The 19,858-nt window shown below is 39.7% G+C and overlaps 1 protein-coding gene across 10 annotated transcripts in view; it reads right to left on the reverse strand.

Moving 5' to 3' along the window:
* Window positions 1–19,858, reverse strand: part of DMD (dystrophin) — a 2,113,108-nt gene that overhangs the window by 313,925 nt on the left and 1,779,325 nt on the right. The gene's annotated exons all lie outside the window — the stretch shown is intronic.

Consider the following 19,858-nt stretch of genomic DNA (forward strand, 5'->3'; position numbering starts at 1 on the left):
TGGAGGCCGAGGAACAACATTTTTTTTTTTTTTTTTTGAAATCTTGAACCTGCCCGCCCCATTTTCTCCTCCAACAGTGTTCTTTGCAAGCATGGAGAAAGCAGTTGATCCAGTCATGTCAGGTGTCTCTGTCAGGGACAAGGGAGTTTAAATTTTAGCTGGAATGTCATTGAAAAACACGATGGAATCTAAACTGGATTAGGAGGGAAGTGAAGCGAGATGAGGCTTGTAGATGGAGAGAAAGTAGGGGAGTCAGTGGTGGAGGTCCAGGACAATCCAACGAAGGCCACAGTAGGAGCAGTTGCACAAGCAGGCAAGGAGGGGAGGAGGCTCTGGGATGTGTGAATTAGCAATGCCACCTAGGAGTTTATTTATAAATTGTGTGACATGATACATATCACACGCACACACATATAAAGTGTTTTATTTATATATTAATGGGGTACTGATAATCTGAAAAACTTCCCTTCTTAGGGACATTAAACATTCTTCCTGAAATCTTAACCTGCTAATTCATAGAAGTCCCAGGTCACATACTAGAAATTCAAAATTAGTTGGGTCTGATGATGAAAGGCCATTCTAAGGCTATATACACTGTGCGGAGAAATTTACGTCACAAATACTACTTAAAAGATGAAATAGTGACTAATTGCTTGTCTCTCTACAATGAAACCTTATTGAACAAATGTTTGAGAACCAAAACCCCTGGAAAACAGTCTACAAAGAGAAGGCACTAGGAAAAGTCCCAGGAATTTTCACGCAGCGTTAGTAGTACAAAGGTGAGGGGGGAGGAAATGGATATCATGTCCTGCAAATACAGGGCTTGAGTAGTGTTATTAGAACTCCTATGCGAGGCTCAGGGAAGGCCTCATAGAACCCAGTTACCCAAGAATTGGGGGCAGGCACAGCCCAGCTGTGATTTGAAGCTTCTGCATTTCTGGAAGGCTACATTATCTTGAGGGGAGTGAGTGCCTGCCACTCGGGCCAAGAGAGTCAAAGACCATATGCTGCTTTGCCCAGAGGATCAGAAGCCTATTGGAGCTTCTAAAATACCTGGGGCACATGAGCTACTGAAATGTCATTGGACCAATAACAAAGAAACACAAGACAAGATGTAGGCAAGCCTTTCATGAAATGCATCAGGCTTGGAGATGTCCGTTGTTAACTGTAATTCTTGGCTCTTTATTCTGATTGGTTCACTGCCTGATGTGGTGCCCAGGGTGGAGGTTCAGCATTTGTCTCAGATACCTACTGACTTAGGCTGGGTTTTGGAGAAGCAGAGTCTGAGCGATCTGAAGTGAGAGAGGCAGGCAGACAGGACAGAAAAGCTAAGTAAGGATGTGGTCTTAGCTGGAGCCCAACATCAGCTTGATCCCATGGGGAGCTCTGGAGCACAAATTATACCGCAGTTGGTTCCATGTTGAGACAAAGTGGTTGTCCTTTTCTGCCCCAATGTCAGTCGGTGTTTGGCCACTAGCTGCCCCCTGGCTGTCTGAGGGGAAAAGGGATGGTGTTATTTCCCAGGCAAGGCGGCTTCCTTTTGCCTGAGGGAGGTTTTCCGGAAAAGGGTGCAACTATGAATCTTTTAGCAGCCAACCCTCAGAGCTGCTGGGGGATGACTGCACCAGCTTAGTGAAGGAATCTGGCTGGGGTGCCTACAGCATCTACTACATAGACAAACTTCATCCAGTTCCTCAATCTCCTTTACCCTTGGATTTCAGAGGTCAGACACTTTTTTTTTGCAAGAGACTTCTTAGGTGAATTCTCATTACTAACATTATGAGGCTATCCCATAGATCTCCAACAAAATGGAGACGGGCCACCATTTCCATAATACTAACTCTGTGATCTCTGCCAAATGCTGAGGGAGTGTATGGAGCTGAGACATAAGGGGTAGTCTGCAGACGAATTATATCCCTCTGCCTTTCATACCACTTTTGCCTCTGGTAGACATTCTTGACAATAATTTATGCCATTGAAACATGTACTGTTTTTTACTAGAGATGAGGCCGCATTCCATTCCAGCATCAGTTTTTATTGTGGTAGCCTGAAGGCAAAATATTATGCTGTTTCTTTTCATTGTCTTCCCTGCGTTCAGCTTTCAGGGCTATTCTTGTACGTTTTCATAGTTGGGCATGACCACTTTTGACCAGCAAACAGAATAAGGACATAAATAATGAAACAAACTCAGAACTAATGACCTAGAGGTAGCATAATCAGGATGACTTAGAGGGTTAAATTAAAAAAAAAAAAGGCACCCAGATTTTAGGAAAACAATATGAAGCTTGTAGGCATGAAGAAATTCAGGGCTTTCATTTCCCAAACAATTATCAGTAATTATATTTTAGCTATGGTTTGCCCTCAGAGACACCACAGTTCCACATTTGTGGCATTCAAAGAATAGCAACTGCTGTGTTATTCCCATAAAGAATCCCCGTGTTTTTATGAAAAAAGGATCTCTAGTTTCTCTTCATTTTCTGGAAAAAGAATGCACACCCGAACACAAAAGCATAAATTCTTTTTTAACATTTTCTCATTTGCATCCATCGTCATTCTTCATCTTTTCGGACATGGCTTCACTATGAAGCTCATAACCTCAAGGTTCTGAGAGTAAGAGCTGAATTACAGCTCTACCACACTAATAATGCCTATCTTCTTTTTTATGCATGTTGTTCATTTTGCCTTCACAGATATAAATTAGAAATGAGAAACAAGACAAAATTGATCACGAAGGACAGGTGTCTACTTAAAAGAACAAGTTGTACACATCTAGTGACTTTAATTTCCTTGGAAACTTATTTCTGTAATCCTAACTGTGAAACCTAATTATTTTCTCTTCACAGAAAAAAAGAAGCAAACAAACCAAAAAACCCCAAACAAAAACATTTCCAGTTTTCCACAGCTTTTGCATGACATAGTTAAAAGAAATAAGAAGGTCAATCACGTGTGTTCTGCAGAGGCTAAATGCAAAATATGCACAATTAAAATAAGAAGGTCTCGGGCGCCTGGGTGGCTCAGATGGTTAAGCGTCTGCCTTCGGCTCAGGTCATGATCCCAGCGTCCTGGGATCGAGTCCCGCATCGGGCTCCCTGCTCCTTGGGAGCCTGCTTCTCCCTCTGCTTCTCTCTCTCTCTCTCTCTCTGTCTCTCATGAATAAATAAATAAAATCTTAAAAAAAAAATAAAATAAAATAAGAAGGTCTCTAATGAGTATAAATAAATCATTCAAGCAAGCCATGTTTTTAGGCTGCTAAGGAAACAGAAGAAATGCCAATATTTTCTATCTGAGAAATTTTAATTATATGTGACAAAACATCAAGTGAAATGTCAGTTAATGAAATCTGTTTAACTTATTTAAAAATAAGTAATAATCCATAAGCCTTGCAAAATATCAACCACAAGGACATTGATATTCAAATTCGGGAGTTATTTTAGACAGCTTAGGTTTTACAGTTAACAGGTTTTTGGATTTGCAAATGGATCTGACGGTCTAAAATGTTCACGGTCTGTGTCCACATTTACTACTGCTGCCCCGTCTTGCTCTCACCTTTCCCTACAAGGCTCCAACCTCCCCGTAAGGCAGGGATTCTCACTAAGAGCGTGCCCCAATGTCACTGCAGAGCATTCGTTAATGCAGAGCCCACAAGCTCCTGCCCCCAGTGTTTTATTTATTTGTTTGTTTGTTTAAAGATTATTTTATTTATTTATTTATTTGAGAGAGAGAGAGAGAGAGAGAATACAAGTGGGGGGGAGAAATGGAGAGAGAGAGGGAGAGAGAATCTGAAGCAGACTCTGAGCTGAGTTCAGAGCCCAACGCAGGGCTCGATCTCATGACCCTGAGATCATGACCTGAGCCGAAACCAAGAGTCAGACACCCTACCAACTGAGCCACCCGGGTGCCCCTTGTCTTCAGTGTTTTTGATTCTGTAGGCCCAGGGTGGGCTTGAGATGTAGGCATTTTTTTTTTTAAAGATTTTATTTATTTATTTGAGAGAGAGAGAATGAGAGACAGAGAGCATGAGAGGGAGGAGGGTCAGAGGGAGAAGCAGACTCCCTGCCGAGCAGGGAGCCCGATGCGGGACTCGATCCCGGGACTCCAGGATCATGACCTGAGCCGAAGGCAGTCGCTTAACCAACTGAGCCACCCAGGCGCCCAGAGATGTAGGCATTTTTAACAAGAACTTGGAAAATGCTGTGTTCCTAGAACTGACCAAACTTATTCTTGGCTTAGAGCCTTCGTGTATGCTATTCCCTCAGCCTGGACTTTTACATCTGTACTCTCTGCCCGGCTGGCTTTCATTCATGAACCTCAGATCTCACTGAATGGGACCGTGAAAATGAGCCCATCCCTGGTTTCCCTGTTTAAAGAGAGCTCTCCCTATATCTCTCCCTCTTAGCACCCTTCCTTCTTGGCCCAGTTAGCAATTTCAAAGTGCATATACATTTGCCTATTTATTAATTCATCATCTATCCCATCCCAAGACTCTAATCTTCATTAAGGCAATTCTATATTATTTTTTTCACCAGGGTATGCCTGGATCCAGCACATGATAATCCCTCAATACAATTTTATTAAAGAAGAAACAATCAAGAGAATTAGGCCTTTTTGCATTAATTGCTAATACTTCAGACCAACAGCTATTCTCAAATTACTTCATCACCACAGTTTCCTATAAAAATCTGACACTGAATTCTTAAATAAAAGAAGCCAGCTTAGAGGTGCCTGGGTGGCTCAGTCCAGGGTCCTGGGATCGAGCCCTGCATCGGGCTCCCTGCTCAGCGGGGAGTCTGCTTCTCCCTCTCCCTCTGCCTCACCCTCTGCTTGTGCTCTCTCTCTGTCAAATAAGTAAATACAATCTTTAAAAAAAGAAGCCAGCTTATGTACTTCAGCTTCCATAACCGAATTCTTTAGCTCGGTTACTCGATTTATTTTCTGTTTTTTTAAAAGGCATTTTTTTTCTTTTTTTTTTTTTTAAAGATTTTATTTATTTATTCATGAGAGAGAGAGAGAGAGAGAGAGAGAGAGAGACAGATGCTTAACCGACTGAGCCACCCAGGCGTCCCAACTCGATTTATTTTATGTTGGAGCCTGTGCTCATTTCTGACATACCTCTAAGCCTCTGAGCAAGAACATCATATTCTCATTTTGGGTGCCAACCAGAGAGTTTTCAGAGAAATAGAGCAAGTAGGAAAAAAGGAGAAGTAATCTCTTTAAGGAAAATATGTTCTGCTGATGGTGATACACCTTGGCATAGTCTTCTGGAGGGCACTGTGGCAAGGCTGAATAAAAACTTTAAGAATATTTATATAGGAAAAGATACAAAGCTCCAAGCCAGGGTTTCCATGTGTAGTCGTAGAGTGTTCGGCCCAAGCGGACCAAGGGGGCTGAAATCCAACCCGGGCTCTACTGCTAAACTGGTGAGCCTTGGCATAGAAGGCTATCTCTTCAAAGACAGAGATACCTTTGTCTACTTTGCTCAACATTTACTTTATAGATGTTGGGGTTGAGAAGAGGGATGATCTGCGTCTCCCTCTCTCTCACTCTGTCTTTCCCTCTCTCCTCTTCTCTCTCATGTTTGGGGTTTTCTACTAGAGAAAAAATTCATTTACAACTATTTGCATGCATTTCCTCTAGTGTACAATGGGGATAGGAACATGGCCACCTCAGGACTGTTGCAAAGATGAATGAGAAGTTTGGCTCTATTTCTCCTTCTTTTACTCCACCTACAACTCGTTAAGCATTGCGTCAGGCAACGTGGGGAACACCAAGTCACACAAGGTCTTATCTGGTCTGGTTCATGGAGACTCTGCAAAGCAGAGGGTAGTAAGCTCATCCCTGAGAGCCACAGACTTAGATCCTTTTTCGGGCAGCTGCGGCACTGGAGCTAACTTCGAATACCTCCTCTGGGGTGGAGCAGGGGGAGTCCTGTCTTTCTTCCTTCCTCTATCATGTCCCTTTGGAAGGTCTCCTTGAACTAGACGTAAAACCGGTAAAGGAAGAGGAAGCATGGTAAGAGGAGAGAAGATACTTGTTTAGAGCCTGAACGAAGGGTAAGAAGTAGAAAAGCTTAATGTGTTTGGGGAAGGACAAATAGTCTTTAATAAGGTGAAGCATGAAGTACAGGGAAGTTGTGGAAAACTAAATCGTGGTTTTTTTTTTTAAGATTTTATTTATTTATTTATTTATTTAAGAGTGAGCAGAGAGAGAGAGAGAGAGAGCGCACTTAGAAGTGGGGGAAGGAGCAGAGGGAGAGAGAATCTGAAGCAGACTCTGTACTCAGCTCAGCGTGGAGCCTGGCTGGGGCTTGATCCCGTGACCTTGAGATCATGACCTGAGCCGAAATCAAAAGTCCAACACCCTACTGACTGAGCGGCCCAGGCGCCCTTCGTGGGTGTTTTCTTGGAGCGGTGTTGTGGTGGGTATGAATGAGCAGCCTTTGCAGGCCAGATAATGAAGGTTTCTGCAAAGGGGAATTGGCATATTCTCAGCAACTCTTTTAGTTAGATTTTATGACTACTCAGTCGAAACCACTTATGTTATATCTACTATGTAGTATGCATATACGTACTATGTATATGTGTACTACTCACTGGGAAAACGGGCCTCCTGCCAGACTCACATTCATGACCAGAGATACACATTCCGTGGGTTATGGAAAGAACAGTTGTAATCATGCTATGAGAAGTTGTGTCACACAGAGGAGACTGAGGCAGGTCAGGAGCAACTCCCTGAGTAGATAAAGTGGGGAATCACAGTAGGGTCATGCTCTTCCGGGGCCTGGCACGTTCATCTAGAAAATCTCAGGTAGACCAGTGTAAGCCTGCAGTCATTTCAGAAAGGAGAAAAGAGTGAAAATGAGTGCCTGTAGATTCGGGCAAGAAGTAACAATGGCTCAAATTAGAATGGTGGCAAATGGGAGCAAAGCATCTGTAAAATAATTTGTACAGGTCTTATGTGTCTGAAAGAGACCATTTTGTCCCATGCTTTTGTGCAAGTTTATTTATTCACTCATTCCAAAAAATATTATTGAGCACCTATTTATGCCAAGGAATGTTTAAGCACCAGGGAAATGGCAGTGTACAAAAGAGACCACGTTCCTGTAACTGTGCAACCTAACTCTAATGGTTAGGATTTTATTTAAATGGTGATTGTTATTACACAAGGCTTATAAATAAACAAATCCCAAGTCAAAACGTACCCCTTGCTACCGAATGTCACATTTTGGATCAAGCAAAGGCAGGACAAAGTATGGTATGGTCTTGTACGTAGTAGCTCCTGAGAGATACTTTTTTGCTGTTAAGACGAATCAAGCTACCTCGGCATGCATGAATAATAATTAATCGAGGAATCTAGGGTTGTGAGGTTACCTGTGTGATATGCTACACCTAGTTTGCTTTATACTGGGCACAATTATTTAATTTTACTTCCATGGGGAAGGTACTCACTACTGAAACAAAATGAATTTTTGCTGAATTGATTTTCCAGGCAACATACTGCTATCAACTTAGAGATACGAAAACAGAACTGAGCCAGAGATGAATATAAATTTTCTAAGAGCTGAGATAAAAATAATTAAGTGGAAGAGGGCCGAAAAGGACTGTAAAATGCCCTTCTGTGTCTACTTTTCTTTTCAGATTATTGTAGCTCCTGAGTTTAATAAATGATTTTAGTCCTTCCAAAATACCTTTCTTTCCTACAAATAGAGCAACAAAAGAGATATGAAATGAACATAAAATGTATTTTCTTCATTAAAATCGATGCAACAGCATGTCTAAAAATTAGATTGTTAAATTTTTTGTAATGGTTTATCTTCATTTCATTATATCCCTAGGCTGAAAGGAAAGTCATGTATTTACTTGCAGGCCACGTTGTCCCTCCAGATACATTAGTGGCTGTTACTATTATTATTATTAAAGATTTTATTTTATTTTAGAGAGGGGGAGAGGGAGAGAGAGAGAGAGAGAGAAGGAGTGGGAGAGGGACAAGCAGACTCTGCATTGAGCGTGGAGCCTGATGTTGGGCTCTATCTCATGACCCTGAGATCAAGACCTGAGCTGAAACTAAGTCAGATGCTTAACTGACTGAGCCACCCAGGCAACCTAGTGGTTATTACTTTTATCTCAATACATACACATGTGTGCAAAAGATCTAGCCTCTTAAGTGGAACCAAGAGTTGACGCAGTTTTTCCTGTTTTTCACCATATTATTGAGCGTTTTCATTTTCAATATATTCCCAATTTTTCTGATCACATCTTAAAATAAGATCTAAATTCATAGCTTGCTGTGTTCTGTTCTGACAACTGCTATCATGATAATGTCCACTTAAGTATGTGTGAATGATGAATAAATTACTACTTACACAAATGTGTCTAAGTGTCAAGCTGTCTAATCAACGTACTTAAATGTTATTTAAAAAAAAAAAAAACCTCAATGTCATTGGCCAACCTAGCTTTAAAAAAAAAGCGATTAGCGGAGGGGTAGACGAACTATGAGAGATGATGGACTCTGAGAAACAAACTGAGGGTTCTAGAGGGGAGGGGGTGGGAGGATGGGTTAGCCTGGTGGTGGGTATTGAGGAGGGCACGTTCTGCATGGAGCACTGGGTGTTATGCACAAACAATGAATCATGGAACACTACATCTAAAACTAATGATGTAATGTATGGGGATTAACATAAGAATAAAAAGATGCACATTCTCAAAAAAAAAAAAGCGATTAGTATTCAAGTAACAAAGACATCACACTTTAATAGTAATAGATTTTTTTCTTTTCCAAAAAAGGAGTATGACTTAGCATCCTCAAAAATCTGTGTGAGTAATGCTGTATTGATTATTTAAAGGAGAATACTATTTCAGTTGAAAAAAGGCTTTAAAATCTGAAAAAAAATCTTTTCACTTAGAATTCAAGATTTTTTTTGAAAGTCAAAGTGGGTCAGATTTCATTAAGACCCATCTTGCATCTGACACTCAACCCCAACCCCCGGGCAATTTCAACACTGAGACAACCTTGGAAATGTCTTCTTTCAACCTTTATAACAAAATGTCAGGGTGCTTCCAAAGGTAATATTTTATTGCCTGTGTGAGCCAAAGGGTCAATGGAACTTATGCTTATTTGTTTAGCTTATATTTCTTTTAATTTTATGCTTTCCTGGATGCACACAAGTTACCATTCTATTGGGTCACCATTGTGGCGATTCCAGTCCTGGGTTTGTGTAGGCTGACAACAATGAACCATTCTCTGGCTTTAGCCCTGTCCCTGCTAGAAATATAACTGACAAGTGGAGGGGGAAGTGGGTGAAATGTTGTTGCATGTGGCCTACTTGTCCTTGGGACACACAAAAGCCTTAAACCACAGGGCGATTAAATGAGAATTATTTAATTAAGACCTAGTAGGATTTAAATTAAGATTCCAAATTGGGTTAAAATGTTTTAAAGTAGGAAAATAAGTAAGTAAGATGAAACTCAGTGTTGGTTTGCCACTGGCTCTGAAAAACAATATATACTGCTTACTTCCCACACTCACTTGAGTTTTTCTACTTAATTAATTACTATACTTTGGCATATATGGCTGAAAAATTGACTTTATTCTCTTCACCAACTTGTTTAATGCCATGTTAAGATCATGATAATAGGATTTGAATGTCTGATAGGAAAAAGTTCTAAATTAGCCCACTGAGTCCATAATAATGTGGAATCGCAGGGAATAAGACTTCTAAAAACATGGGTGCTTTGAAACAGAACCAGCAGGCTCTTCGCTGCATGAAGAGAAAAAATTCACCATAAAAATCGATTCTTTAAAAGGAAATAGAAATCTATCTTAGTGTTAGATTCTCCAGCCTCATTCTGGTTAAGAGAGTTTGACATTTCAGGTCTGAACACACTGTGGGAAACTTAATAAATATTGAAGTTTACAAACAAAACCATAACAATGATATGTGGACCAATTTTTAAAAAACATTGAAAATCAATGTGCCCTTACCCTGCCTAATTCAGTTAACTCAATTATTTAATGTATACTTGATTTGAGTGGGTTTATACATAGTTATTTCAATTTCACATTGAACATTAATGGAATTACTTTTAATGTAACCCCCACCCCTACCCCCACCAGGAACCCAGAATAAAGGGGAAAGTTTGTTTGGAATGTTTCTTGTTTAAGATCAAAGCATATTTAAAGACATTTGTTTCTATTATATTTATCCCATGATTCTTTGTACATATACCACTCACCCCACACCACAACAATGAATTTTTTTTCACAGGCATTTAATGGACTGATTTTGTACCACCTTTGGGGAAAAAAAATCCCCCTTCCCCAGTCACTGCAGTTCAGACTACTTCCTGCTTCCTCCCCATTTCTCTCCCAGGGTCACCCCACATCTGTCTCCATTTCTCCACACATATACCCTCCTCCCCTGAACACAGAGCCTCAATGGGGTGACAAGTTATAAAATGTAGGAACTCCTGGATAAGCTACCCGGTATTCGTATCTAGCAAGCAGGTTTTAATTTTCAAAAGTTGAACAGTCCCAACTATTCTGAAGGTCTTTGATTTCAGAAACTCTGTAAAGTACTTGCTTCTATTCAGTATGGTGAGCAGGAAATTCTGAGGAGAATTTTTTTTGAAGATTTATTTATTTATTTTAGAGAGAGAGAGAGAGAGAGAGAGAGGGAGCATGAGCTGGAGGGGCAGAGGGAGAGGGAGACGATCTGAGGAGAATTTTTAAATTTAATTGTTGTCATTGGTGAATGTGATAACATGTAGACAGGGCAAAAAAATTACGTGACTAAATATCTTAATTTGAAAGTATCAATAGTGGGAAGGCAAGTTAACCTCTAAATCATCTGAAGCAGCCCCCAAATTGTCTGAATGCCAGTAAAATACCAACAGGAAAATTGGAATACATAATCACGAATGTCCTCCACAAGAGAGACTCAGAAAGGGTAGGCCATTATTCATTTCAAGGTTTCTGAGTGAAACTGTGCTCCCTATCTAAGCTATCAATCACTCTCACAGAAGGCCATGTGGCCTGCATTCATTTTTTAAATTAAATGTTCTGGATGTTGATAAATATAAAAGAAGTAATAAGTGATATATTTATGGAAGAATTATTGAAGAATGGATGGATTATTAACAATAAACAAAATATGTATTTATATATATATATACTACAGCTTCACAATGGAATGGTGGTTCTTAAAGTGTCCCTGAACAAGAGCATCACCATCTCCAGGAAACTGGTTAGAAATGCAGGTTCTCAGCCCTGTTCTAGAACCCCTGAATCAGAAGATCTGGGTTTCCACAAGCCCTCCAGGTGATTCTGAGGCCCACTAAGGTAAGAACCACTGCCAAAGAAAATTCTTGACATTCTCAATGACTATGTCTCGATAACTCGAATCCCCAAATTCATAAATATCTGCTCAATTCAGACTCTTATAGATTACATAACTATGAAGCCCAAGTCACTTATGAAGTCATTTTCTTACTTATAATCATCACTTTCTTAAGACTTTTTCATTAACTCTTCTCTTGCATTATCAATTCCAATAAGTACCTAGGGGGCTGGGGCACAGGGAGGGTAGATTTTTCATGAAGAAACAAAATCTTCATCGATTCTAGATAATTATTACATGTGCAAGAACGAAACAGCATTAAAAAGGCCATGTCGAGATGCGGAGGCTGAGTGGCTTACTAGGGTCACTGGCCAGTTGTAGGAGACACTTTCCCTGGCCTGGGCATCTGTCCCCCACCTGCTGTGACTAATGGCCACCAACGTCTCATAGCTGCCTCTCTTCTTCAGAAAGGTGACCTCTGCTGATGGGCGGTCCCGAGCCCAGGAGGCAACACACACTCCTGGCTCAGGAGGTAACTTATGTCTCCAGGGGTGGGCCACAGCCAGTGGTGTGATAGAGCAGAACCCAAGAGTCTGCTGTGTGCTTCTCTTCCCAATTCTGCATTCAGTGAGATCACGTTGGTAGCTTGAATCTGCCCTGGTGGGAGTATGGACCCCACAACTGGAAAACGCCACAAATCAGTGTTCACTCCACCTCAGAGCTAACTGATACATGTTTACCAGCATACTGCTGGCCACCCCCCAGCGATTAGCTGGGGTGTGAAAGGACAACTCTGTTGTGTGGTTTATACTCCAGCACTCTCTCTGTGTGGATCAGGACAGAGCTAGATTTTGCTGGAGATGGCATACTTGCTTGGCTCTTCTCCCTTATTATGCTTCCCTAACTCCCATATAGTCTTCTCCTGAAAGCAGACTGTCTATAAATCAATGTGCACCCAGACCCCTCTTCTCAGGGTCTGTTTCCAGGGAACGTGACCTATAACACAAGTTAAGTCATTAGTTAATTGACTGTTGCACAGAAGCCTCAAAGGATACGTGTTGAAAATTACAAAAAGCTTTAAGTCATGGACCTTGTGGGTCACAGTGATCAGATAAAACTGCAAAAGATAAATCTTAAATGGCAAGGATCTGCTCTTTGTGGATGTGTACATAAAAAAAGTAGCTGACGGAAAAAGATGAAGCCTGTGCAAACTGGGCAATTTTTCATATCATGCTTCTCAAATTATGCTTTCATACCCATGGATAAATGTCCTGGGGGGTTTATTTCACTTTTTGGAGAAAAACACTTTGATATTAAAACACAACAAATACCTTACAGAGAGGATCACAAAACTGACATGAGATGTATGAAATAAAACAAGAAACATCCAAGGAACTTTATGCTCCTGGTAAAAGGAGGTAAGCAGTTGGGAGGGGAAGATAACAGTCTCCTTGGCCGTAAAGAGAAGAGAAGTAGAAGAGTTTGAGAAGCACTGTGTAAAATGTAACCCAAAATATTATTTCAGTATAAAATAATCTTACTACGAAAAAAAATGTACTCTTCCTATTATGAAAAAGTTAACCGTCTTCAAATGATACGGTTACATTAGTCTCATAAGCACATGTGTTCCCATAATACCCAGAGAACTGGTTTACCAAGAATAATTATTCAATGCCATTGTTTAACTTAGTTAATGTAAGGTTGCCTAAGGCATAATATTGGTGCCAACGTTCCCCGTGTAATTCTGAAAATCGTAATTGCCGAGCATGACAGGAACACAGCAGGAGCCCAATATTTGGGTTATTTGTTCTCAAATCATTCCTTATTGCGCTTACGGTAGGAGAGCAACATAGTTGTGAACTTTAAACTTGTTATGACTTTGGTAGATTCCAAAGGAGAATGAAAATATACATTGACTGTATGCTTCCATTTTCTAAGGAAATATGGAATGTCAGGTAAATAATGTGGTACATGCACACAAACGCACAAGCTAATACAAATTCTTGCTCCCTCGGCTTGGTGCCATAAAATAATATGTTGAGAAAAACTAAGCTGCCATTAATATGATCCCCAATACAATTTTATTCATGAAATAAATTAAACATTCACACTCCATAATGAGATCAGACTTCTCTGGGTATAGGTTTTAACCATGTTATGAATGAATGAATGAATGAGTTCTGAGATCCATTAATGCCGACAGTCTATTACTTAAGCTTTTGTTTAGAAGAGTCTTTTTATGATCTAAGACTCTTGAGGAATAGTATTTATAATTACGACCAGCCACAAACAAAGCTTCTGGAGTAAATCCTCAGTAAACAGGATTGGCATATTAAAGGATCAGGTTTTGATATGGTTGTTTTTAAATAGTAGGAAGGATGACATTCTTTGGAGAAATTTTTATTATCTCATTAAATACTTCCTTAGAAGAAAAATGTCAGATGAACTCATTAGCTGAACATTTTGATTATCCATGTTCTCCTAAATATCCCATGACCAGAAGAGAAGCTGTACAACTCTGATTTAATGCAATAACAATGGTAACCAATTCTAGCTCCTTCTTTTATCACAGCCCATCAAAGGAATACAAAGAAGTCCAAATTAAAATAAGTTCAATAATAATAAAAAAAAACAACCCGTGTTCCTTTTCCAACTGTTCTAAAGCCTTTCCCTATCTTTAAGTAAAGTTCACTCAGTAATTATCTTATTTATGAAAGTAAAAGCAGAAGGATGTTTCTCTTACTAAATAAAGGCCTTTATGCTTTGAATGTAGACAGCATCTCGAAACAGTCAAAAAGAAAGCGTGTTGAATGTCATCAATTCATTTCCTCCCACCCACTGTTTTAAATCGTTTGCTCAGTTCCAATGTATATTACACTTACATAAGTTGTTTATGAAGAGCCAAATTAATAGTCTTTGCAATTGTTTTCGTTGGAATTTGGAGAGCTGACAAATGAATTAGTAGAAAATGGCAATTCTACATGAATTAGCTTGTAAGTCTCCCTAAGAGGCTGATGCAGAACTTAATAAGAGACTTATTAGGAGAAGTAGGACAACTTAATTCAGATTGATTATAGACTTCGGTGAAGACAGCTGGGGTTCAAATGAAACTGAAAAAGAACTTATATGCACTTCAAAGTATGCTAAGCAGATGTCTGAAACAATTACTCTGCACTGGCTTTTCAGAAGTTTCAAAGGCAGGATGGGAATAGCCTGGCAAGCGAAGGTTCTATTTGCTTAAGTCGAGGTAGAGGCTTTTAAAACACACACAGCACTCGCTAAAATCAGATGCCTTGGGTAAGAAGCGTGATTTGACACTGCTGTCCTAAGGAATTTGCTTTCAGCTTTATAAACAAAGCAAGAAATGAAAGAGAATACATGGGAACTAAGGAATAAGCTCTCCTGGAACACTAACTTACAATTTACTGTACACAGAACAAATAATTTGGTCAGGATTTTTAAGATGACGAATTCCTACTTTAGTTTCTAAGCTCTATTAAAGGCAACAATGACCGTTCTATTTTAAAAAAGAAACACGACACTTTCAAAGTATGTAAGTGAGGCTTTACCATAATATGCCTTCTTGTAGAAGTATTCCAAGATATTAAAGGCCAAATCATATGCTTTTAAACATCACAGATGCATGCTTTAAAAAACGAGATTAAAAAAAAAAACGGGATAAAACCAGGTTACTTCAGATGACAGGTGCTAGTTCCATATTTAACCCAGAGTTACAAAGGCTTACATCTTTTTTGTTTGTATTTTTTTCTCAATCAAAGGTTACTTAATACACACAGCATTTGTAGGAAAATAACAACAAAAGCCTCCACAGAGCAATTCATTTGCTGTCTATAACCATTAACAAAATATTGGGGAACTTTTCTTTTCCAACTATGGGCAGTACACCTCGTTCATCATGGAGATATCATTTCTTTACTCAGAGTTGAGAGAGCTCTCATATTTTGAATCATTCTTAGGGCTGCCCTGTTTGTGATGGTTCTGTCTAACCTTGCATCCCTTAACTCTATCAGAATGGGCTATAAGCTTTCTCTATAAAACTCACATATGAGAAAGGGTTGAAAGTTGGCTCATATAAATGACAAATATAACAAAATTAATAAAACATTAGAACCAGAGTTAAGATGAGAAAAGCAGTAAGGGAAGAGAGAGTTGAGTGAACTTGGCAGAAAGCTTTTGCTTGCCAACGTGAAGATGAAATTCTACTATGTTACATCACATTTCACATTCACTATCAGGAGGAAACATACATGCTTTTCTCAGTGTCGAAGTCTGAGACAGAATTTCTTTGATATATTTCTCAGATAAACCAAACCACAGGGACTCAGGATGGTTGGTCTGAGGAGATGCATTTGCCAGTTATCTTCTTACATTTTTAGATGTGAATGCTGAACATACATAAGTCAGGATGGCATGGAGGCTTCATTATAGTCCCTGGTCTACTACACATGTTACTGCATTGTTCTCAATGATAATTCCAAAAAGATCTAATCCAAATGTTTAATCGGGAGAACTTTAAGGAAAAACTCAGAGAATCCCTGTCCTTGACCTTTCACAGGAAGGAAAGTCTGATAAAAAAAAAAAATAGAAAAGAAGTAACTACATAGCTGCGACAAATTTGCATAATCCCAAATGGCAGCCTGGGGGAGTTGAATTATGGCGATGGTGTGAAAAACTGTGTTTCGAGGCGACGGGCAAACTAAGGGCAGTAAAATATTCCTGGCTCAGGAATGATGTACCACTCTGTGTAAAGAACCCAGGGTAGATTAGAACAAAAGGGAAAACTTGGAGCAACAACAACTCCCAAACTTTTTCACACGGGAACTGTGCTCAAGAATGAAAATGTCCTAGGTAGACAGTAGGTTCCAAAGTTTTTCTGCTTTCTTAAAACCTGCAGATATTCCACTTACAGATCTAAGTGGAGCACCTAGTGATCCAAGGAGCTCTTCCTACTCCCCGTGACGATAAGGCAAGTAAGAATATCTGTGCAGTCACAAAAGCAGTCGTGTTAGTTCCAGTTCAGTGAGAAATCATGATTGTGTCCTTGAAATATTTGATAAGCAGTATATAGAAATCATGAATTTTAAAAAGAGGCATTTACATTTTCGATTTCATTCTAGGGCTCATTCTAGGAAGCTCTTTTTGGAAGGTTGAGATTCTCTGAGTGAGCTAAATGGTCAATACTGACACTGTGTTCCTTTCTCTGGATTTATGATATGTACACCATCCTGAAGATGATTAGCCAGTGACAATGCCACTTCTAAAGGGTCCCAGGACCTCATTTTGCTGTTCTTTCCATTCGCCAAATCGCAAAGCCACATGTGCTAATGAAATGGTATAATACTCAATCCCATAGAAAAACACATGCCATAGTTTACTTGTATAACAACTTCTTTAACACATGAGAGGAGAGTGGAGATGGGTATTCCATTAGAGTCACTAGGGGTGATGGAAATGGACTGAAGTGGGCAAATAAAATACTCTTCTGGCTACGTGCCTAGCTATCAGTTTGGAGTTCCCTACAGCATGGAGCCTCCGAGGGCTTCAATTGCTGAGTAGAAAAATGGGAACAGTGGTTTTAAGTACTCTTTTACTTCTTTCAAAGTAAGTTTTAGTTAATAAAATTCACTCCCTATAAACTATCACCACCAAAACTTCAGAGTTTCAAACCGAGTGTTGTTGAGAAGCAACAGAGAAAATGGATTTATTTGAAGCGATGGCATGTACAAGCTCTTTTAGAAAGGAATATTGAGTGCATCTAGGTTTTGGTTGTTATTGGGATCAGAGTGAGCATCTTACCTATTAAGGTGTGGGAATAAACTTGGTCTTAGGGTCAAGACCAGGTAAGAGAAGGGAAGTGAAAGGAAAAATGTAAATTGGCTTCAGTGAGGGTCAGCTGACATTTGAGCCATTCTACTTTGAGTGATTTTTTTTTTTGTTATTGGATCATGCTGCGTACATTCTCCATCCATACTCAGGATACTACAAAGCATCTGTGTGAACGAATGAATCCCTTATGTCTGCTGTAAAGCCTATAGATTTGGCCACTTAATTAATCAACTCATTCGGTTCCTTTGGGACATTCTCCTAAACTCATTTGTCATTTTGGGGGAAGATATTAAAAGACGGAGTTCCTATATTTTTGAATAAAAGTACTATTTTTAACGCTGAACAAATACAAGGTAATACACTTCAAAACATTATTTTAATTTCCAAGTGGCCAGCAGTGTTAACCATTGCTTTAATTGCAAGACATAGGGTCATAGAATGTTAGGGTGGAAGAGATTTCCCAAGTTATACAGTCAAATTTGTAATCTTCTCTTAAATCTCCACCTACTATTTTAATGAAGAGCTATTCAGTTCAACTGAATAGGCTTCATGTGGGCAAAGACCAAGTCTGTTTCATTCACAACTACATGTTCCTTTCTCTGAGCCACATTGTATGGTGGCTAATAAACAAGAGTGGAGTGAAGGAACAAAGAAGTAGAATGAGATTCCTTTTTATGTTGCGGACACTGTGCTAGGAGCTGGGCATTCAAACATACATGGCATGACCCTTGCTTATGGGAACCTCGCTTTAAGTGACCAGCTACAATACATGGGAAATGTAAGCGTGACAGCTGAAGGATGTGTGGTGATCTCTGAAAGCACTGACTGGGGGCTATTTCTTCTGCTCGGTGGGAGCTGTGGGTGGGAGACAACTCAGGACAAACTACAAACACAGAAGCCGTTTGAACTGGGCCTTGAGGGCTGAGTGGGAGATCACTAGGCACATAAGGCTGGGGTGATCCAGGCCAAGGGAAGAGCATTTGCAAAGGCAGAGAGTTAGGAGAAAAGCTGGCATATTTGGGTAAAGGGGTGGTAGGGCCAGAGTGTATGGAATGGCTGAAGAAGGATGGGAGTAACAATCAGGAATTTCAACCAGGGCTAGGAAGAAAAGGGCCACCTGCCCTCTTCATTCCTTGGACTTCATTCTGTGGCAGGCAGTCTCCTGCGATGACTTTGGGTTGGAGTTGGATGAAGACGGATAATGTAGACATCCAGTAAAGAAACTGTTCATTCACTCATTCATTAGCCAAATACTTAAAATGCAGTGTTTATCACTTGTCATGAGCACCAGGGGTTGCAGGGAAGGGCTGAATCACTCAACTATACACCTGAAACTAACATAACACTGTATGTTAACTAACTGGAATTTAAATAAAAACATAAAAAAAAAGAAAATGTAGTGTTTATGATATGCCAGAACATGGGCTTAAAAATGGGATTGGCATGGGATTTAAAGAAATATAATACAACAATCTGAGTACCACACTCTGGGGGCTGGAACAGGACACTGGTTGAAAAGAGGAGAGAAAATAGAAAAGATATATTTAGAGGTAAAATGAGTGGCCAAGTGCAATTGGTAAAAATGTAGAAGGACTTAAGGAAAGAACTCAAATGTCAAGCCTGAGCAACTTGACATTGGCAACAAAGAAGAAAGGGTGGGTAAAAGGGGATAGCAGCAGAGGAATGGGCAAACATGAGAATGAATGAACTTGGTTTCAGAAGGGCTGCATTTTGATTCCTTTAATGACATATGGGGGAGGAGGGTGGCCAGGAGATCCAGACCGGAAATGGATATTTGTCACCATACTCTCCATTTCAAATTGGGAGCATTTACACAATACAAAGGGCATGGAGCTAAGTTTAGAAACTTTGGTGTGCCAACATCTGAAGGGTGAGGAGAGTTTCAGAATTGAGGAAAATAAAGGAAAATGAAGGAAGAAGAAGAATGGGGATGAAACAATGCCACGGAGGGCAAGGGAGAAGAGACCTTCCAGAATGAGACTGCCGGCAAACACGCCGAGTGCAGGTGAGAATTTCACTTCTTTTGAATTTGAACTTTTGTTGGTTTTGATGCTAGATGAGTAAACAAAATAGGTTTTCAAGTTGCTGGTTTTCAAAATGATACTCCTAAACACGTATATTCTTTCTTTATAAATATATGTATCATCTTTGTGACACAAGGGAATTTAACTTTGGTCTTGGGGACAGTATTCCAAATATATAATGATATTTCCTAATATCTGCAGTGGACTAATACAACTCAAAATTGTATCACACACACTGCTTTCTAAGGGAAGGGCAGCAGTAACAGCCTCAATTAACAGTACCATAACTCACCCAAGTCATATAATTTAGTTAGCACAAAGGCCAAAGCCTAGATTCCTGGCTCTTGATCAAGTGTTATATTTTTCCCTACTCTGATACTAAGTTTCACAAAGAACATACACACACACACACACACACACCCCAGATCATTTTAGTACAAACGCCTAAATTCATTTCCTAATAGCAAAATCAGAATGATTGTTTCACCCTGTACCTTTTTAATATTTCATTCCACATTACTAAAGACAGAGATGATTAGATCACTATCTCCTCTTAGAGAAAATACCACATGCAATATGATTTTGAATTTGTGAAAGACAGACTGATTTCTAAAGCTTAAGGGCGCTATGTTTA

The sequence above is a fragment of the Mirounga angustirostris genome, unplaced genomic scaffold (assembly GCF_029215605.1).
Source record: "Mirounga angustirostris isolate CCGP_5_RB_7025 unplaced genomic scaffold, mMirAng1.0.hap1 SCAF_11, whole genome shotgun sequence".
In the NCBI taxonomy this organism is placed as follows: Eukaryota; Metazoa; Chordata; class Mammalia; order Carnivora; family Phocidae; genus Mirounga; species Mirounga angustirostris.